Source organism: Condylostylus longicornis, unplaced genomic scaffold (genome assembly GCF_029603195.1).
Source record: "Condylostylus longicornis isolate FDR11 unplaced genomic scaffold, ASM2960319v2 ptg000031l, whole genome shotgun sequence".
NCBI lineage: Eukaryota > Metazoa > Arthropoda > Insecta > Diptera > Dolichopodidae > Condylostylus > Condylostylus longicornis.
In genome coordinates this window covers 5048121-5070454 of record NW_026578000.1, presented here as the reverse complement: position 1 = coordinate 5070454, position 22334 = coordinate 5048121, and the positions used below count along the sequence as shown (strand labels likewise).

At 29.3% G+C, this 22334-nt stretch overlaps 1 pseudogene; it reads left to right on the top strand.

Annotated features, from left to right (window-relative positions):
• LOC129608240 (uncharacterized) overlaps positions 1-3202 on the top strand; it is a 164300-nt pseudogene extending 161098 nt beyond the window's left edge.
• Positions 3203-22334: the final 19132 nt, after the last annotated feature.

Sequence of the window (22334 nt, the reverse complement as noted above, 5' to 3'; positions counted from 1 at the left end):
AAAGACCCTTGAAGAGAGCAATATGAATAACTTAATTAGATAAAAGTTACCGGCAGCCTAAAGATTATAAATTAATGATAGCATATTTTGATGCAAAGTTTATACCACTCACACCTGTATTTATTAGCAGCAATCGCATGTTGTACCTATTTAGGAAACGTATAACAAAAAAAAATTTTAAAAATTTTCAAGTCTCCTCCATATTTTTCTCAATTTACCCGGAAGATATTTTTTATAAAAATAAAAATAATAAATAAATAAATAAAAACAGGCAAAATGTTTTCTCTTCTCTTCTCATTTTTTTTGAAGCAAAAGAAAAATTCAATATCCTTAAAGGGCAATTATTCCAAAAGAAAAAAAAAAAATTAAAATTACTTAGAAAAAATAAGAGAAAAACAAATTATGTTTGTTTTTTTTTATATTCCCTTCTCTTTTAATATCATTTTCAGGTGGTGCAGGAGTTAGCGGTTGTAGCGGTGATCTACTTAAAGTACCACAAGTTCAAAGTTTACAACCAAGAGCGGCAACAACAGGAAATGATTTTATGCCATTACAACCTAAATTATTATTAGGTAAATTTAGTAAAAAATTCTAATAGAAAAAAAAAATTGTGAGGGTTCGGATTTCGGGAGAGAAGAAAAATCATAGCAAAATTAAATAACAAAGACCAAAACAAAAAAAAAAAAAAAACAAAAATACTAGCAACACAAATGGTGGCAACGATAAAGAGAAAAATTATAAATTTGTTGTTGCTGCATAAGAGAAATAGAACTGTTGATGGCAGCCATTTTTGTTGTTGTTATACCATTTACATATTATTGTCATTATTTTTTTGCATCTTTCTTATTATAAAATCTAAATTGAACTCGGGAAAAAAAGAAATACACATGATATCAGGTGTTGGGAATTGATTTGGATTTCAAGAAGGGGAAACTTGACATGAGAGTAATGTTTTATTTTGTACCATTAAATTGGAATTTTGTTTTTAGATATCAACGAAAAAAATCCATAAATATTTTGTCTAAAATTAGAAAATTTTAATTCATGTGTTGAATTGAATTAGATTCTTTAAATAAATATTTGAGGAAAAGTAAAAGCGATTAAAAATATGGAAATTTTTTACAGCATTAAAAGTTACCTACAAGAAACTATAAATTAAAACCCATCAAATAACAATCTGTAAGATTTCCACAACTGTACATTTGGAAAGATTTTCCAAACAACGTGCCCAAGCTCTTTACACAGAAATTTCTTTGTAATCGCTATTACAATATATTAATAGATTTCGTTTTCGTAATAAAGAATTTGGGGCATGGGGTATACGATTAAGCATTCGGATAACTGATCTACGATGTTTTTACAAGTTTCAGATAATGAATTTTCGTATAGTGGTGCTGGCTTTTTCATAATTGTTTTAAAATTGCTCATAGCTACATCTATTTTTTATTATTATTTCATTATAAAATTTTCCAAAAATTTAATAACAATATTTGTTTCGTATGAAAACAAAACGAAATGAAAATCAATTAATTATTTTAGCTGAGATTAAAAATCAACAAATCTTAGATGATTTAGGACTATACACTTGTACAAGACAAAATTTAAAAATATTGGAGGAAAACAAAAGAAAAATATAAATAAAGAAAATGAAAAACGGAAAAATCCGCTATGAGTCTATTAAAGTAAAAGTAGGGAAAATTAAAGTAACCGGAATGCCTTTAGTCATTTTAAATTTACGATATTTTTGTTTGTTTCAACAAAACTCTGAATTATTGGAAATTAATATATGTATATAAAAAAAGAAATTGTATCGCATACAATTAATTTTTGATTCACTTCATTTCTAAAAACTCAATTTAATTTTTGGCTGCTACTAACAGAGTCTTAGGCAAGTAATATAATTAAGCAGTTTTTTTCTTAAAAAATTTTTGAAAAAAATATTTGTGTGAAATTTATCATCTGAACGTTTACATTGTCTTTACCTTAATGGAAACAGGATTTTTTCAAATGAACCACTATACTTACTTGAGTGTCAAAAAATAATATTAAAATTCCTAAAAATCGCTTAAATTTTTCATACATCTGCAACGTGGAGAATTTCTTTCATTAATTTGTGTTCTTATTATAAGCATAGAGAAAATCTTAAACGACATTTATCTATGGCTACTTAACGTAGAATTAAAAATTTAATATTTTTTTCATTAATTTCTGAAGTTATCCAGAAATTTTCAAATTTCTTAAATATTATATGAATAAATTATCATTTTAAAATACCTTGAGCTATAAAATAATATGCTTCATTAATTATTGATATGCTAAATTACTAATTCACCCCAAAATTCACTTATATATTAATTTGCCTATAGGTGACTAAATTACACTAAAGCATTTTAATAATTCAATTTCTAAATGCAAAAAAATTAAAAATTAAAAAATTAATTTTTTAATTTTTTTTTTTTTTACAAGCTGATCGTAATTTAGTTCCAACAACAAGAAATCCAATTGATCATTTACATCATCATCCATGTCCGACATATACTGGTTCAACAATAACATCAACTGCCATAACAATAACATCAGTAACTGGTACAATATCAAGTTGTGGTTATCAATTAAGTGTTGGTACACAGCAATTACAACAACAACAACAACAGCAGCAACAACAACAACAAACACAACAGCATCAAACCCAATATCAATATATTCAACATGAGCAACAACAACAACTACAACAAAATCAATCATCATCTCAATCACCAACATTATCATCAGATAGAATAAATAATAATAAAAATAATAACATTAATATGAGTGTAACAAGTGTCCCACCATCATCATTTAATCAAAAAAATCGTTCAGGTTCTGTAATTGTTGCAGCAACAACAACAACTGTACCAAAAGATGAAATAATACCAGTTGATTCACCAAAAGTCATTTTACAAAAAACCGATTCAAATAGTAGCGATGACAGTAACACTGATAAAGAAAATTTAAATGAAAAGTGATGACAACAGTATCGTTCGAATTTTAATTATTTCGTGTTTCATTTTCACTTGTTTTTCAGTTTCAATTTTACATTTTTATTTATTTTAATTTTTTTTTTCGTTCGTATAAATGTGTAAATAGATTTTAAGGAAAACACAAAAAGAAAAAAAAAGTTGACAAAAAAAGAAAAAAATGAAAAAAACAAAAAGAGAAAAATATGAAAAAAAAAAATAATTTTTAATTAATTCTAAATAAAACAAAAAAAAAACACAAATAATTTTTTTTGTACTTTTTGTTTCAGTGACTTTTGATTTGTCATCATGACAAGAAATGGGTACCTACTTGAAATTGTTCTGCTTAACAATTAATTGTACAAAATGTCAGAAAGCTTTTTAAAAAATTAAAATTTCATTGTTAAATTTTTAGGTCTGACCAGCAGAAACAGAGGAGATTTTTAATTAAAATTCACATTCTCTTTAGTATTTTTTTCCTTTTCTTCCTTTTTCCCATCCAGACATTTTCCCATCTACTTTATTTTTGACATGGATACTTAGAATTTTTAATACCTTTTTGTTTAATGAACTGACGAATTAGGTTAATAAATGCGGTGTATTTTTTTTTGGATTTTTAAAATCCAGAAACATATTATAATTAACATTTAAGATTGCAGATTTGTACAGCGGTGGTAACAGTGCACTGTGTCAAAGTTTAAGGACCTATTGTGTGCGCCCTTATAAGTGCTGGCCATACCCAACAACGCACGCTCGAGACCCATCCTTTTGATGAACTCAAACAGCTTCTGAGACCCGGAGGACCGCAACTCTGACGCCATGAGACCAAAGCCTTCCATCACCTCCCTTCACCTATGAGCGAGAGTATCGCATTTCCAGGACCAGTCGATAGAGGTGCTCCCTAAGTTTGCTGTGACCCGACAAGAGCCCTGTGAGAATTTTCACCTGGTTCGTGTTCATTACTTATAATTTCTTAAATCGCTTCTGCTCATAATCCCCTAGGAGCTCCTTGGCCTGCCGCAGCCCTGGAAGACTTCTACAGCGCTCTGATCACCTCCTGTCTGATTCCTTCCTCAATTCCCAACGAATTTTATGTGGTCCTATTCTGCAAAAGGGCTCCGACTTATTTGCTCCTCTCTTCTCTAGCGCATCAGCAGCCGCATTTCCTAACATTTCCACATGGCCCGGCACTAAGCTCAAAGTGATACGGTTGCGCCTGCCCAATTCGTTGGGCTTCTCAAGACATACTGCCGCGGTAGATACCGAAAACGAATTCAGCGCTTAGATGGCAGGCCGGCTATCCGACATTATCATTATCTTCTTTCCCCGATAGTCTCTTTCGGCTCGGAGAATTTGGTTCTTGGCTCAAAAACCCCAGCACCCGTACCCGTACTAGTTTTCGACCCATCAGCGTCCTGATGGGTTTCGATGCCTACTTTTTCGGGACCTGAAAAGGCCCGAAAAAGTAGGCATCGAAAATTCCGCTTCTTTCCATGTAGGAATGTACATGGAAAGAAGCGGAACCTCCTGGATAAGACGATCCCGATCCCTCGCTCCGTTTACTCCGACTCTATTTCTTCCCAACCTAAAAACAGCAACCTTCGCTGCCATCTCGGCAACGAGGTGCAAAGGGATTAGTCCCAAAATCACCTTTTTTGCCGCAGTTTGGAAAGTTGTCGTAGCCCCTGTGATGCAGATATATGCGAGTCTCTGCAATCTATCCAGATTCTTGCTGGCCGTACCAAGAGCCACACTTCTTGCTCATGTTACTGCTCATTAAGTCGGGAGCAGCATGAGCATCATGGTACACATCCACAGCATGAGAGACGGGGAGCAGCTCCACGACCTGTCCGAGATGACCCTTCAAACCATAAGCGCCAGGGTTTCCTATGTATGTACAGCTTCCTCGTGGCTCCCCTTGGAAAGAAGCTTAGGATGAAATATCGCTCCCACGTATTTGACCGTCAACTTTCTCTCTAGAGCCCGTACACCTAAATTGTGAAAAATTGGAACAATGACAATTTGATAATGAATACTTATTAAACATTTTTTCATATTACTATTATAATAATAGACTGACATCATCAAGAACGAAAATTGGCAAAACAAGTTATGACGATATTTCACTGGTGCAACATCCAGATAGCTTCGAAATAGTTCTGAAAATCTTATATTCAATACCTTGGAAATTTCTGCAAGACGACTGTCAAAACACTTACTCGCAAATGTAAATTACCAATACGCCAACATATTACCCCCTTCCTTTCATTAATTTTGCACGACCAGTCTGGCCAAGTTTTGTATTATGAGAACAATAATGTCTACACTTTCTCATGTTTGGTATACAGAAAAGAGAAACAAAACAGACACCTTATTGCCTGCTCTCTTTTAAGAATTTTGTTTGTTTAGGTAAGTTATGCAATTGCTATATTTTCTTTTATTAAAATCCCATACGTAAAGTCCATAACTTTTTGTTGACAATATTGCTATTGTTTAGAAAGTTTCATGAACGAAATAATTTATGTCTTTGACTGCAAAACTAGTCAAAATCCAGATGACGTCAGTAAAGCAGAAAAAAATTTTCAAAGGGAATAACAAATGATATTACATTTTTTAAAGTTTTAAATTATTCTCTTTCATTTTTTTTATCTATATATTTTTTTTTCGGATAAAAACACCTATACTAACAATTCCGACTAGACATAAATTATTCAATAAAAAATTAGCATGTCATATTTTAAGACTTTTTTCATTTTCTTTCCACTGTTATATATGAAATGTTGATTTTGTTAAAAATTTTTTTTTGTAAAACAAGGAGAGTTTCAGGATAACATCCTTACTTAAGAAAACTATTGTAATATTGTAGATATATTGAACAAGAATGGTTGAAATGTAAGATACCTTTGACTTAAATTGTAAAAGGAGTACGGGTTCATTGAATGCATAAAAAGCGACAATGGACGTTATTGTTTTCGTTGTCATAGGACTTTGTTTGGTGTAAGTATTTTTTCAAAATTAAAGTTTTTTTTCCACAAATTAGTGTTAAGAAAACTTTTCAAAAAAAATTTCATTTAAGTTTTAATCAAAGCGGGATGAGTTTATACCCTGACGTGATACTATGGCTTGGGTGTACGTATAGACGTAAGTACTATGCTACCGTCTCTATGTGTACCAGCCTCTAATACAAAAAAAAAAAGATTTTGTGGTTTTTCCGCTGCAGTTTTGAAGTTTTAAAAGGCTCCAAGGAAGGGACGTGAGAAATTTACTTATGTAAAGTATTACGGAGGGTTAATTACGACCATTTGAGATAATTTGATTTTGTGGGCTTTTAATAGCAGAGGACGGCTCCTCCTTTCTTATTGTTCACAAAACACTGTTTGACTTCGCAACATTATTTGTCGTAACCCAAAATCTTGCGTCACCTTTTTGCATTTAATTTAGATCGTCGGCAAAGTTCTCTCGAAAAAAAATTTAAAATAAAATATTTTTGAAATTAAAGTTTCTTAAAGCTTAAAAAGAAAAATAATGCAAAAATTTCAAAATAAAAATTATTTTGCAAACGTTAATAAACTATAAATTTTTCCGATATCTTTTTTCAATTTTATTGAAATTTAGTGTAAAAATGATATTTGAGTTTTTTTTCTCATTTTTTTTTTATAATTTTGAATAGCAACTTCCGAAATTTATGGCATTTTATCAAAAGTTCAAATTTTTTTCGAATTTATTCATGAATTTTTGTTATTTTTTTTCTGCTTTTGTTCATATTAAAATTAATTTTATTTTATTTTTTCTTATTTTTGGGAGCATTTAGGCAGTCATCTATACCAAAAATTTTATCAGTACATAAACACCATTTTCAACAAAAAAAAAAAATAATGAAGAGAAATAAAGAATGAGCAAAAACCGAAAAGTATATTTTCCGCAAAAATTGCACATAAAATATTTGGCTTACCTCCAAGGACATTTTTCTTTTGTATATGAAGTAATAAAATAACAAACAAAAATAAGAAAGAGAAAAAAAAAGGACGGGATAAAGGCAAAAATCCTTTTTACACAAAATAAATTTTCTCTCGTTTCATATTTTATTTATTTACTTAAATTTTTCGATATTTTTCTTAATAGATTTGTATAGACTTTTTTTGTTTCACTTCTTAGACCTACAGCATATTAGTTTACTTATGCACATATTTGGTATACAAGGTGAACCTCCACTAATGGCGCTAAATTTATCAACATTTTTAATAAGGATTTGCCATCTATTATATAAAAAATTACTCTATCATTCACTGATTGCAAATTGAGTGACTTATCTCTCACGAAATCGGGAAGAGAATGTGGTTAAAATGCGATCTTAGTAAATCAAAAGGCCTCCGATTATTCTTTGAGAGGGCTACGAAACATAGAACCACGTTATTAGGCTGAGGTTGCCATACAATCTATCATGTCGCTATTAACAGTAGATGGAGAAGAAGAAATTTCCGAATTCTCTCCTCTTAACAAAACCAGACTGTCCACTTGTGATTCGTCTTGACCTACGAAACTTGACGGCACTAGAAACGTATCAGATGTTGTGAATTTATACAAATTTTTCAAAAAAACTTGATGGCTAGAATAAAAACTATAGGACATCTACTAGCAACCTAGTCGTAACGGAGTTGTTGTATTAAAACGGCACATTAGATCTACAAAAGGTAGTTTTGAAATACATACTCGTATAACTCAGAAACACTTGGATTTAAACTCGAACTACATAATTGCCTTTTACTCTGTTCAATAATACCCTTCAAATATTATGTAATACTTATTGTGTACCCTATATTGTGTATATGATTACAAAATGAGGTTTCCTATCAAATATTATTTATTTCTATTTTCATTTATCTAGGTTTACTGTTTACTAGAGACATTTTATTGAGCCAACCCGAAAACTGGATAAACTTACTTGAATTTAGTACAAAAACAAAAGAAAATGTCTTCCACATTCTGACACGTTCATTCTAAATATTGTAGATATTGTAGAAATTTTGTGTATGTAAAAAAATATAGAGCAAATTATAATGTTTGATGTCATAATTTTTAAAATCTTTGATAAGGGTTCAAGGGTTGATATGGATTTTGTTCGCTTTTCAAAGAAATTTTTTGTAAGTTTATTTTGCACTTTTGTATACTTAACAACCGCATCAAAAATGTTATTATCCTTGATATCATAAGGAAATGAATTATGATTTTATTTCAGTAGAACTTATTTTGCAGTTTATTTGCTTAAATTTCAATTTTAAAGTAATTTAATCAAAATATTATCTATATTTTTTGATCTTGATCTCTTCACATTCAATTTCATCTAATCATAGCCAATTTTATTGAGTATTCGAATCATTTCTACGATTTTATACTTAAGAGATTTTTTCTTTGAGATTAAAAATTTCAAAAGATTTATTAAAAGTTATTGTCAATTTTCAATTACCTAGCGTATTAGTATTTTGTGAAGGACTTGTTAATATTTTCTCATATTTACGATAAATGAGCAATTTTAGATTTCAATAACCCTTAAATATATTGAATCAAATAGAATGCTGTAACAAAAGTTTTACAAAATTTCATTACGATTCAATATAAACTGTTGCTGTGAACTACTCCTAACCATTTTTGGAATTTTAGTAAATATTCGTCTATCCATTTACCAACATTTAAGATAAAAAGTTAAAATTTTGTTAATAAGCAAATTCTGATCTTGGTAAAGTTTTGATGAAACTATTTCAACTGCTGTACAATTTTTTATCACTTCAATGCATAAATTATGCAGCGGTTTCTTTTTGATTTATGATTTAGGGAGATTAGATTTGATTACGGAAATGTGGCGTATAGACTACAAGTGGATACACAGCCGTACCACTCTCAATGATAATCGCCATGTTAGGATGTATTAGGATGTATTAAAAGCAGTTGTTGCGTTTTTATCTACGCAAATCGTCAGTCTGTGTTTAAAAGCGTATACATCTGGTGCATTTCAATTTATGGAGATATCATCTTATCTGTGATCCGGCATACCACACTGTGCGCACGGAAAGGTATGATGTCAGTTACTCTTCGGTTTTTCTTCCTAATACTTGTCGAGTAGCAATAAACCAGGTACTCTCTGTTTTTCTTTTCATCTGTCATTCATTTCAATCTTTACAGAGATCTGTGAACATCATTGTGGCCGTATGCACATCGGTTTGTCAGTGACCCAATATATAATATTCTGTGCTAGAATAGTGTAATAGTGACAAGAACAATAATGTCAATTATAAGGTAAACAAAAATACACTAATTTCTATATTCGCAATTTTGTAATAGTAGTTTTGTTCGATTTATTTTGAATTATAAAATTTCAGTATTGTAAGTTGTCTTAGAAGGCGGTCGGAGCGCTGGAGAACTCTTCCGGGACTGCGGGACGCCAAGGAGCTCCTGGGAGATTATGACCAGAAGCGATTTAAGAAAATTATAGGGATGGGCAAGAACCAGGTGAGAGTCCTCACCGGCATTTTGACAGGTCACTGGAGGCTTAGGGGACACCTCAGTCGGTTGGGCCTGGAAAATGAGGATACTTGCAGATTCTGTGGGAGTATAGAGAGACTTCGGTGCACTTCCTGGGGGAGTGTGATGCTTTTGCTCATAGGAGGGGGTAGGTGCTGGGGGGCTTTTCTGAAACGGTGGCTGAGTTACGGTCTTCTGGTCCTCACAAGTTGCTTGAGTTCATCAGGAGGGTGGGTCTCGAGCGTGTGTTGTAGTGCATGCCCAGCACTCGGGTGGGGGCACATAATAGATCCTTACACGTGGTCGCGGTGCACTGTTGCCCCCGTTGTACAAATCTACAATCTACAAGTTTTCTTCTTCTTTCAAGCAAAGAGAAAGAAAATTTTGTTACAATTGAACTTTTTTATTTTATTTAAAACAAAGATTGAAAATAATTTAATTTAAGAAGAATGTAAAAGAAGAAAAAAGAATGTTGATTTTTTTTTTGGGAAATCTTGCAAACTTACGCGTGTAAGGATAATAAAAGGATATTTTTATTTTATTATTAATTTCTTTCTAAACTCAGGAATTTATTGTGAAAATTCTTTTTTTATTTATAAAATCTTTTAATATCCTCTTTGTTCAAGTAGATTTTCCATTAACGAAATTGTTACCTTATCTCTTTTGCATGTAAGGATATTTTATAAATTTTATTACTTTTTCAAAATAATTGCAGTTAATTTAGAAAGCCGACTTGGGGCCACCGAACGAGAATGCAAGCACTGAATTTTCTTTTTAATGTATTGTAAAGAATTTGGACTCTGTGAGCAAGAAATTGAACAGCAGCTAATTAACATAAAGCGTAAATTTACTTTTAATTATTTTTATTATACTAAGTAACAGTCTAATAATCGTCTTTAATTATCTAAATTGAATTAAAATTTAAATTATGTTACATTAAAATTTGTGCTATGCCATTTTAATTTTTTCATAATTGGGGTGAATGTATTACCAAATTTTATGTTGTGTATAGAAAATTTTTGGCAGCCATTACGTGCACAATAAATTTATTGTACAAAATTGGTAATTTTAAAAGAAAGATTTTCTTTAATATTTTCAATAGCAGGGAGGTATATGAGTTTTTAATTTTTAAAAATTTTTTTTTTAATGTTATTAAAAATGTAATCATTTTCGAATTTAGGCAATAAATTTTTATTTGTAACAAATAATTATGTTAATTTTTAGGGTTGTCCTCACAAAGATAAGGTTATTATGATTGTGAATTTTATATAGGAGAAATAAAAAGAAAATTTTTTTGGATTCAATCCAATTATTGAAAAGTAGATCACTATAACTAGAAAACTTTATCCTTTTTCGATTTTTAAATAATGTAAATTAAGAGACTTAAAGAAAATTTAGTTTTTGCCAAAAATTTTTATAAAATATTATTTCTAGTTGATATTATTAGTCTAATGACTGTTTCCTTTCATTTTATTGGTTATTGGTTAGGTACATATGAGGTTTTCTTGGCATTTCAACAAAGTTCTACCAATATTTGAATATTTTATTTTGTGATTTCTTAAAGATAATTTTTGTTAAATAGAGTTAACGGAGAATTTTAGCAATTTTATTGTGAAAATGACAGTGGCAGTGACACTGACAATGATAGTGGCAGTGATAGTGACAGTGGCAGTGACAGTGACAGTGACGGTGTCAGTGACAGTGACAGTGATAGTGACAGTGACAGTGACAATGACAATGACAGTGACAGTGACAGTGACAGTGATAGTGGCAGTGATAGTGACAGTGGCAGTGACAGTGACAGTGACAGTGACGGTGTCAGTGACAGTGACAGTGATAGTGACAGTGACAGTGACAATGACAGTGACAGTGACAGTGACAGTGACAGTGACAGTAACAGTGACAGTGACAGTGACGGTAGCAATTAGAATGGCAGTGACAGTGACATTTTTTGTCCTAATTAATTCCACGCCGATTACATTTCCATAAAGCTATAAAATTAATTTTTCCCTGTTCATCACCTGTATCTCCTCTATTACATGAAACAATTTACTTTCTAAGTAATTTTCTTCCATCAACAATAAAATAACCAAGATTAAAATTTTTTAATAAATTAATAAAATAAAAGAAATTATTATTTTATGGAAAATCAAAAAACATAAAAATTTTCATATTTTGTGTGGTTAAAATAGAAAATCTGTCAATAACCCTCCTTCAATTTTATTCAGATCTATCCGTTTTTTTTTTGCTTAATTTTATTTTTATAGTCCATAAAACAAAATTTATTTATAAAAACAAAAAGAAAAAGCAGTATAGAGAAGCATATTGTTCTATCTAATATTTTTGGTGTTGAATATCCTAGTTGAATTAGAGTATAACGAAAAATGGGCATAAAAATAACAAAATTATTAAAAATTTCTTTTTGAAAATTTCCAAAAACAAAAGAAAAATATTTTAATACAAGTTAAAAACAAATATTTTAACAACGCCCAGTCCTTTCTGAAACCTACAGGTTAATAAATATTGAAATAACTTTATTTATTATAAAAAATTTAATATATATGTATATATGCATACATATGGACATGCGGCTATATGTAAATGTGTGCAAATACTGATTTTTTGCTATATACATACCATGTACTCATGTAGATGATAACAATATTTTCCATTAAAATAACACAAACCTATGTAACATACTGTCGAACCACATTATTGTGTGTGAGAGAGAAAGAGAGAAAGAGTAATATGGGGTGATGGTTTGTTTCTCTATGTATAAAATAATTCAATTTGTCTTATTTTGATTTCTGATTATTTTTTTTTCTCTTGTTCTTTTTTAACATCAACATCAATTCTGGGTCGTATACAAATATTGAATTTTATACCATAAATTTCAGATATAAAATAAAAAATAATATTTTCAAGTGAAATATTAGTATAAATTGTGAGTTAGTGTTCGTCCTCTCATAGTTAATAATAATTCAAATTTTGTGGAATAAGATTTATTCAATTACTGTAGAAACTAGAAATTGAAATAAAGTGTTGAAAGCAAAATACCAATTTTTCTATAGATTCACAGAAAATTTTGGAAAAATTTACAAAAAAGCTTACAAAATCATAAAGAGTGTGCCCCTTTTAAGGGTAGTTATAAATAAGACTGAAAATTATTATGGCAGTAGTAAGTTGCAAGCAGTTAAAAATGCAAGTATATGTTAATTAGAGTATTAGTGACAACAAAATAACACTCATATTATATCGCTATGCATAATTCAGCAATTAGTATATCTACGATTCCAATGCTACTTTATTTTTATAAAATCCAGCAATTCGGATATAAGTTTAATCCTGCTATGTACAAAATTTATGGTATCTAACCACACACCATCAATCAATTTTATCAGCACACAGCGGTAATATCTTCAGCTATTTGAACGGAACATTGACGACAGAAAATAATGCTGCTTATATTTTTCTCATTCGTATAGAAACTTTTGTTTACAACCGCATTGTATCTAGATATATAAATTTTGAACATTATTTCACGTTCCGTTATTTGTGTTAATACAAGTTGTTTTTGTGGTATTTCAAAGTTACATACTCATTTAAATTTCTATTTTAATATACAACCCATAATATTTACATACAAATTAGTATATAGGTTTTTATATAACAAAAATATTACGCTTGTATGTATAACAGAATTATATTAGTAGATATTTTCATATTCAGATAATTTAATATGATAAAAATTGACAGGATTGTGTATAAGTTTATTTGTAATAGAATTAATAGAAAACGAGAAAAAAAGTAGAGTTGACCTTGTCAACTCTGTGATACCCGTACGAATTTGTTATCCTATGTGCGAATAACTAATGTGCCATAGCTAACTATGGGGCAGACTATGACTTTAAGTTGCCGTATTACCATATTAATTTATGCAAAATTTCAGTACTATGTGTTTTTCAAAATATTGGTTGTGCCAAACTACTATTGAAGTTGTATGGCAGCTACCAGAAAGAGCCAAGAAATTTTATTGAATTTTATCAACGCAAATCGTCAGTCTGTGTTTAAAAGCGTATACATCTGGTGCATTTCAATTTATGGAGATATCATCTTATCTGTGATCCGGCATACCACACTGTGCGCACGGAAAGGTATGATGTCAGTTACTCTTCGGTTTTTCTTCCTAATACTTGTCGAGTAGCAATAAACCAGGTACTCTCTGTTTTTCTTTTCATCTGTCATTCATTTCAATCTTTACAGAGATCTGTGAACATCATTGTGGCCGTATGCACATCGGTTTGTCAGTGACCCAATATATAATATTCTGTGCTAGAATAGTGTAATAGTGACAAGAACAATAATGTCAATTATAAGGTAAACAAAAATACACTAATTTCTATATTCGCAATTTTGTAATAGTAGTTTTGTTCGATTTATTTTGAATTATAAAATTTCAGTATTGTAAGTTGTCTTAGAAGGCGGTCGGAGCGCTGGAGAACTCTTCCGGGACTGCGGGACGCCAAGGAGCTCCTGGGAGATTATGACCAGAAGCGATTTAAGAAAATTATAGGGATGGGCAAGAACCAGGTGAGAGTCCTCACCGGCATTTTGACAGGTCACTGGAGGCTTAGGGGACACCTCAGTCGGTTGGGCCTGGAAAATGAGGATACTTGCAGATTCTGTGGGAGTATAGAGAGACTTCGGTGCACTTCCTGGGGGAGTGTGATGCTTTTGCTCATAGGAGGGGGTAGGTGCTGGGGGGCTTTTCTGAAACGGTGGCTGAGTTACGGTCTTCTGGTCCTCACAAGTTGCTTGAGTTCATCAGGAGGGTGGGTCTCGAGCGTGTGTTGTAGTGCATGCCCAGCACTCGGGTGGGGGCACATAATAGATCCTTACACGTGGTCGCGGTGCACTGTTGCCCCCGTTGTACAAATCTACAATCTACAAGTTTTCTTCTTCTTTCAAGCAAAGAGAAAGAAAATTTTGTTACAATTGAACTTTTTTATTTTATTTAAAACAAAGATTGAAAATAATTTAATTTAAGAAGAATGTAAAAGAAGAAAAAAGAATGTTGATTTTTTTTTTGGGAAATCTTGCAAACTTACGCGTGTAAGGATAATAAAAGGATATTTTTATTTTATTATTAATTTCTTTCTAAACTCAGGAATTTATTGTGAAAATTCTTTTTTTATTTATAAAATCTTTTAATATCCTCTTTGTTCAAGTAGATTTTCCATTAACGAAATTGTTACCTTATCTCTTTTGCATGTAAGGATATTTTATAAATTTTATTACTTTTTCAAAATAATTGCAGTTAATTTAGAAAGCCGACTTGGGGCCACCGAACGAGAATGCAAGCACTGAATTTTCTTTTTAATGTATTGTAAAGAATTTGGACTCTGTGAGCAAGAAATTGAACAGCAGCTAATTAACATAAAGCGTAAATTTACTTTTAATTATTTTTATTATACTAAGTAACAGTCTAATAATCGTCTTTAATTATCTAAATTGAATTAAAATTTAAATTATGTTACATTAAAATTTGTGCTATGCCATTTTAATTTTTTCATAATTGGGGTGAATGTATTACCAAATTTTATGTTGTGTATAGAAAATTTTTGGCAGCCATTACGTGCACAATAAATTTATTGTACAAAATTGGTAATTTTAAAAGAAAGATTTTCTTTAATATTTTCAATAGCAGGGAGGTATATGAGTTTTTAATTTTTAAAAATTTTTTTTTTAATGTTATTAAAAATGTAATCATTTTCGAATTTAGGCAATAAATTTTTATTTGTAACAAATAATTATGTTAATTTTTAGGGTTGTCCTCACAAAGATAAGGTTATTATGATTGTGAATTTTATATAGGAGAAATAAAAAGAAAATTTTTTTGGATTCAATCCAATTATTGAAAAGTAGATCACTATAACTAGAAAACTTTATCCTTTTTCGATTTTTAAATAATGTAAATTAAGAGACTTAAAGAAAATTTAGTTTTTGCCAAAAATTTTTATAAAATATTATTTCTAGTTGATATTATTAGTCTAATGACTGTTTCCTTTCATTTTATTGGTTATTGGTTAGGTACATATGAGGTTTTCTTGGCATTTCAACAAAGTTCTACCAATATTTGAATATTTTATTTTGTGATTTCTTAAAGATAATTTTTGTTAAATAGAGTTAACGGAGAATTTTAGCAATTTTATTGTGAAAATGACAGTGGCAGTGACACTGACAATGATAGTGGCAGTGATAGTGACAGTGGCAGTGACAGTGACAGTGACGGTGTCAGTGACAGTGACAGTGATAGTGACAGTGACAGTGACAATGACAATGACAGTGACAGTGACAGTGACAGTGATAGTGGCAGTGATAGTGACAGTGGCAGTGACAGTGACAGTGACAGTGACGGTGTCAGTGACAGTGACAGTGATAGTGACAGTGACAGTGACAATGACAGTGACAGTGACAGTGACAGTGACAGTGACAGTAACAGTGACAGTGACAGTGACGGTAGCAATTAGAATGGCAGTGACAGTGACATTTTTTGTCCTAATTAATTCCACGCCGATTACATTTCCATAAAGCTATAAAATTAATTTTTCCCTGTTCATCACCTGTATCTCCTCTATTACATGAAACAATTTACTTTCTAAGTAATTTTCTTCCATCAACAATAAAATAACCAAGATTAAAATTTTTTAATAAATTAATAAAATAAAAGAAATTATTATTTTATGGAAAATCAAAAAACATAAAAATTTTCATATTTTGTGTGGTTAAAATAGAAAATCTGTCAATAACCCTCCTTCAATTTTATTCAGATCTATCCGTTTTTTTTTGCTTAATTTTATTTTTATAGTCCATAAAACAAAATTTATTTATAAAAACAAAAAGAAAAAGCAGTATAGAGAAGCATATTGTTCTATCTAATATTTTTGGTGTTGAATATCCTAGTTGAATTAGAGTATAACGAAAAATGGGCATAAAAATAACAAAATTATTAAAAATTTCTTTTTGAAAATTTCCAAAAACAAAAGAAAAATATTTTAATACAAGTTAAAAACAAATATTTTAACAACGCCCAGTCCTTTCTGAAACCTACAGGTTAATAAATATTGAAATAACTTTATTTATTATAAAAAATTTAATATATATGTATATATGCATACATATGGACATGCGGCTATATGTAAATGTGTGCAAATACTGATTTTTTGCTATATACATACCATGTACTCATGTAGATGATAACAATATTTTCCATTAAAATAACACAAACCTATGTAACATACTGTCGAACCACATTATTGTGTGTGAGAGAGAAAGAGAGAAAGAGTAATATGGGGTGATGGTTTGTTTCTCTATGTATAAAATAATTCAATTTGTCTTATTTTGATTTCTGATTATTTTTTTTTCTCTTGTTCTTTTTTAACATCAACATCAATTCTGGGTCGTATACAAATATTGAATTTTATACCATAAATTTCAGATATAAAATAAAAAATAATATTTTCAAGTGAAATATTAGTATAAATTGTGAGTTAGTGTTCGTCCTCTCATAGTTAATAATAATTCAAATTTTGTGGAATAAGATTTATTCAATTACTGTAGAAACTAGAAATTGAAATAAAGTGTTGAAAGCAAAATACCAATTTTTCTATAGATTCACAGAAAATTTTGGAAAAATTTACAAAAAAGCTTACAAAATCATAAAGAGTGTGCCCCTTTTAAGGGTAGTTATAAATAAGACTGAAAATTATTATGGCAGTAGTAAGTTGCAAGCAGTTAAAAATGCAAGTATATGTTAATTAGAGTATTAGTGACAACAAAATAACACTCATATTATATCGCTATGCATAATTCAGCAATTAGTATATCTACGATTCCAATGCTACTTTATTTTTATAAAATCCAGCAATTCGGATATAAGTTTAATCCTGCTATGTACAAAATTTATGGTATCTAACCACACACCATCAATCAATTTTATCAGCACACAGCGGTAATATCTTCAGCTATTTGAACGGAACATTGACGACAGAAAATAATGCTGCTTATATTTTTCTCATTCGTATAGAAACTTTTGTTTACAACCGCATTGTATCTAGATATATAAATTTTGAACATTATTTCACGTTCCGTTATTTGTGTTAATACAAGTTGTTTTTGTGGTATTTCAAAGTTACATACTCATTTAAATTTCTATTTTAATATACAACCCATAATATTTACATACAAATTAGTATATAGGTTTTTATATAACAAAAATATTACGCTTGTATGTATAACAGAATTATATTAGTAGATATTTTCATATTCAGATAATTTAATATGATAAAAATTGACAGGATTGTGTATAAGTTTATTTGTAATAGAATTAATAGAAAACGAGAAAAAAAGTAGAGTTGACCTTGTCAACTCTGTGATACCCGTACGAATTTGTTATCCTATGTGCGAATAACTAATGTGCCATAGCTAACTATGGGGCAGACTATGACTTTAAGTTGCCGTATTACCATATTAATTTATGCAAAATTTCAGTACTATGTGTTTTTCAAAATATTGGTTGTGCCAAACTACTATTGAAGTTGTATGGCAGCTACCAGAAAGAGCCAAGAAATTTTATTGAATTTTATCAAGCACATCGGCCCTACTAATATATTCACTTGTGTGAAATCTCAATATCACAGCTTTTATAGTTTCTGAGATATAGCCAAATAACTTTTGAAGTTGTATGGCAGGTACCAGAAGGAGCCAAGTAATTTCAACGACTTTTATGAGACACATTGGCCCTACTAATGTATTCGTTTGTGTGAAATTTCAATACCACAACTTTTACAGTTTCTGAGATATAGCCAAATAAATTTTGAAGTTGTATGGCAGCTACCCGAACCGGTACCCCGACCACGTCCAATTTAAATAAGTTCTGGCACTTACTACGATAAATCATTTGTGAAAATTTGGTGAACTCAGCTCAATTAGTTTTTGAGTTATCGTTCGGACGGACGGACGGACGGACAGACAAAGCTAAATCAACTCAGAATTTGACGCTGATCAAAAACATACACTTGAGTCTATATCTAACACCGTTATTTCTTAGCGTTACAAACGGTAAGGCAAATTTAGTATACCCTTCGAACATACGTTCGTACGGGTATAAATACGGATTAAGTAAATTATATGAATTTTTGTTTTTATTATTCTATATTAAACTAAATACATATTTACAGTAGCTTCAATCATATGGAATTAATAATAATGTAATATAATTATATTAAAACCATCATTATTATCAATATTATTTTAATAATTATGGTGATAAAATTTTAATTATTATAAGATTCTAATATAATAATAATAATTAATGTTGAAAATAAATGTCTGTATGTGTATATAGTAAAGTGCGTATATTGTTTATAGAAATTATGGTTTATGGTTAATAAAAATAATTGTTATAAAATATTTAGTAAATTATTTTGAAAAACAGTAAAATCTACCATAGTGTAGAATCAGTGAGCTATTAAGAAATAATGATAACAGTTCTTGAAGTTTAAGAAATTTAATTGAAAATTCATAAAATTTATAAATTATTTTTCTCAAAAAATTTATTATTTTTCAATGAACATATTATAAATTTTGTGTTAATAAAAATAAAATTCAAGTCATTTTACTATTTTGAGGCTAAATTTCCCTTTCACATTTTTTAACGTGTCTATTAACCTATATAAAATATTTATTGTGTACGTGACAATAATTTGACGGAAGCGGAGATCATGTTCCTAAAACGGTGACGGAAATTTTCGACCAGAATTAATTCGGCGGACAATTAAATTCAGGTTTAAAAAGCTGAATTTATAAAGTTTCATGTACTCGTAATTAATTAGTCACAAAAACGCACTTATTTAAATTTGTTGCGCCAATTAAAATAAATGCTACTATATGAATTTGTTATCGATACGGTATTATTACAGTTCCGATGTCACGTTTCAAATAAACTTTTCTTATTTTATTAATTATTGCAATAACTATTTGCTGTCTGCTTATATAATAATTTTTAATGTTCTATAAAGTTATTGAATTTTTTTTCCATTTTTATTTGAAATTATAAGTATATACCTGCAATCTAATAAATTTGTATGATAACCCACCCATACACATATAAATATTTCAATCAATAGACTCATATGAGTTTTATATTTATAAGAAATGTGAAAACTTTTTCCAATAAAAATTAATTTCGTTATGGTCTACACTGAAGAAAAAAATAATAGGAATGAGTATGAATTAAGAATAATATTTTTCAATTATCATAAAAAAAAAATATTAGAAAATAAATTTATATTTTCTATTTTATGTTTTTTAAAAAAAAACTTTTTCAAAATTTAAAAACTACCCCAGGTGATTATAAATAAAATTTTTTGCAATAAATTACTTTGAAAAACTCATAAATTTTTAAATAACATAAAAAGAATGTTTTCATTCCTCCCTCTATTTATAAGATTTTATAATATGTATACCGACATAGGTACATACGTACAGAATGTACAAAAGTATTGTATACTCACGTTGTATTATGGTCCGAGTATAACAACTTAAGTACCTCTATCTATATAAAATGAATTTATTTTCAAAATTTTATTAAATTTAATATTAATTTCAAGTGAGAGGGTAGTGTTGTTCAATAAATTTAATTACTTTTTTCATTTATTATAAAAATATACTGAAATTAAAAATTTATTAAAAATAACATTAATTTTTACCGAACGCATTGCATACAATAAGATAGGTCATGTGATGGCATCAAATTTTGAAGAAAAAAATCTATGGAACGGATTGATGGAATTACTTGAAATGTGATATTTGATTATATTTGATATTTAAGTTGTTAGAGAAAAATAGCTGGTGAACTTTTCAGCGAATTCGGATGGCACAAAGCAAAAACCTACTAAGAGCGAAATTTACATTTTTCTAGGTATGTTAACTAAAAGCTTACTAACGCCCCAAAAATTAGAAAGAAGTATTTAAGAGGCATATTCTGTAACACTTTTACTTAACTTGACAATATACATTGCAGTCGGTTATGTGTTGATCACATAAGATTTTTTTTTTTCAAATAGGTATCATTATCCTTTCAGAGTAATTTTTAAAAATCTTAAGTAAATCTTAAGTATTCTGATTCTGATGCTTTGTAATGACAGTTAAAATAGCTATACTAATCTATCGTTCTAATAAAAAAAAAATCGATTATGGACCCCATTTTTTATTTCAATATTATTCAATACAATTTTATTCAGTTACATTACTTGAGAGTATAAAGTATATTTTATTTTAAAATTTACATCAAAGATTGGCGAGAAATTGTTGCTTGCTGTCCTACTAATTCTAATACCACCTGCTACGTTTATATATCACTAATAAGCAAATGACGTTAATTAAATTCATTTTGTCTATAAACAAAAATATTTCAACAAATTAAATATTTTAGATGAGTGTGAAAAAAAAAATTGTTTCCAAAATAACTTCACCCCTAATTCCCTCCATACAGCTGGACAACTTGTTATTTTTCTTATAATAAACATTATGTCCATTTTTAAAATATTTTAAACTTTTCATATTATTATTACTGTTAATATAAATGAAAAATCATCAGTTATTGTTTAAAATACGAAAATATGTATTCATAAAAATTAAACAAAAATAAAACAAAATATAAAATTTTAACATACTTGTTGTTATGTGTGTATTGACTTCTTTTTTGCCTGAAGAAAAACTAATATAAAATAAACCAAGGGTTTCTAAAGTAGCACTTTTCGCATCAACAAATGGAAATACTGCTTTTAAAAACAATTTTCTACAATATTAAAATTACTTTCATTCACACCTCAAAATATTTAAAAAATTGCATATATTTAGGATGAGGTAAAACAGAAAAAATAATACAATTACAATAAATAGTCGAAAAATAGCATTTTAGTATTTTGGGCGGCTATAATTTTTAGAGTGCAGAAGATAGGCAAAACTTTTCTACGGCAACAAGTTTCTTGCAAATATCTATTTATGTATGTAAAATTTCAGTTGCCTATCTTAATAGATGTAGAAGTTTTGTAGATGGGTTTTCCGACGAACGGAGTACTAATAATTTTGTTTTTATTAGAAAAATTCAAAAATATATTGGTAGAGAGAGAAAGACGGAGAGCGAAAATAATGTTTACAGAAAAATTTTTTTTTTTTTTTTTGCTGTAAAATGTGACGTATTTGTGCGCACACGTATACTGTATACGGTTCATATAAAACATATGTTTTATTCGTATATTAAAATAATTAAATAAAAATAAAGTTGGGTCAAACCAATGGTTTGTATTGTAGCACTTTTCCGTTCAACAAGTGGAAATTCTGCTTTTAAATACAGTCTATGTATACCTATCAAACTATTAAAATTATTTTCATTCATATACAAAACTATTTCTAGAATTGCATATATTTAGGATGACGCATATATGCAGTGTTTGAAATAAAGCAAAAATTAATATAAAAAGGGGTTAACATAATGCTCGATTTTAAGGGTTAATTGTGTGAGTTAAGAAAAATAATTATATTTTTTAATTTCATGGAATTTAGCGTTAGCTTTTTGCGTTTATAAAAATTTGGAAAAGCTTGCGGTTTCGGAAATATAAGGTGTCAAAAATTCAAATTTTACAAATTTCAAGGGGCGATAGCTTGAGAGGGGGTGGAGATGGAAAAAAATTTTTCTGTTTGTTAATGTCTAAAAGCTGCTAAAATTTCAAGCTTCTACAGGCTGGGGTTTAGAAGAAA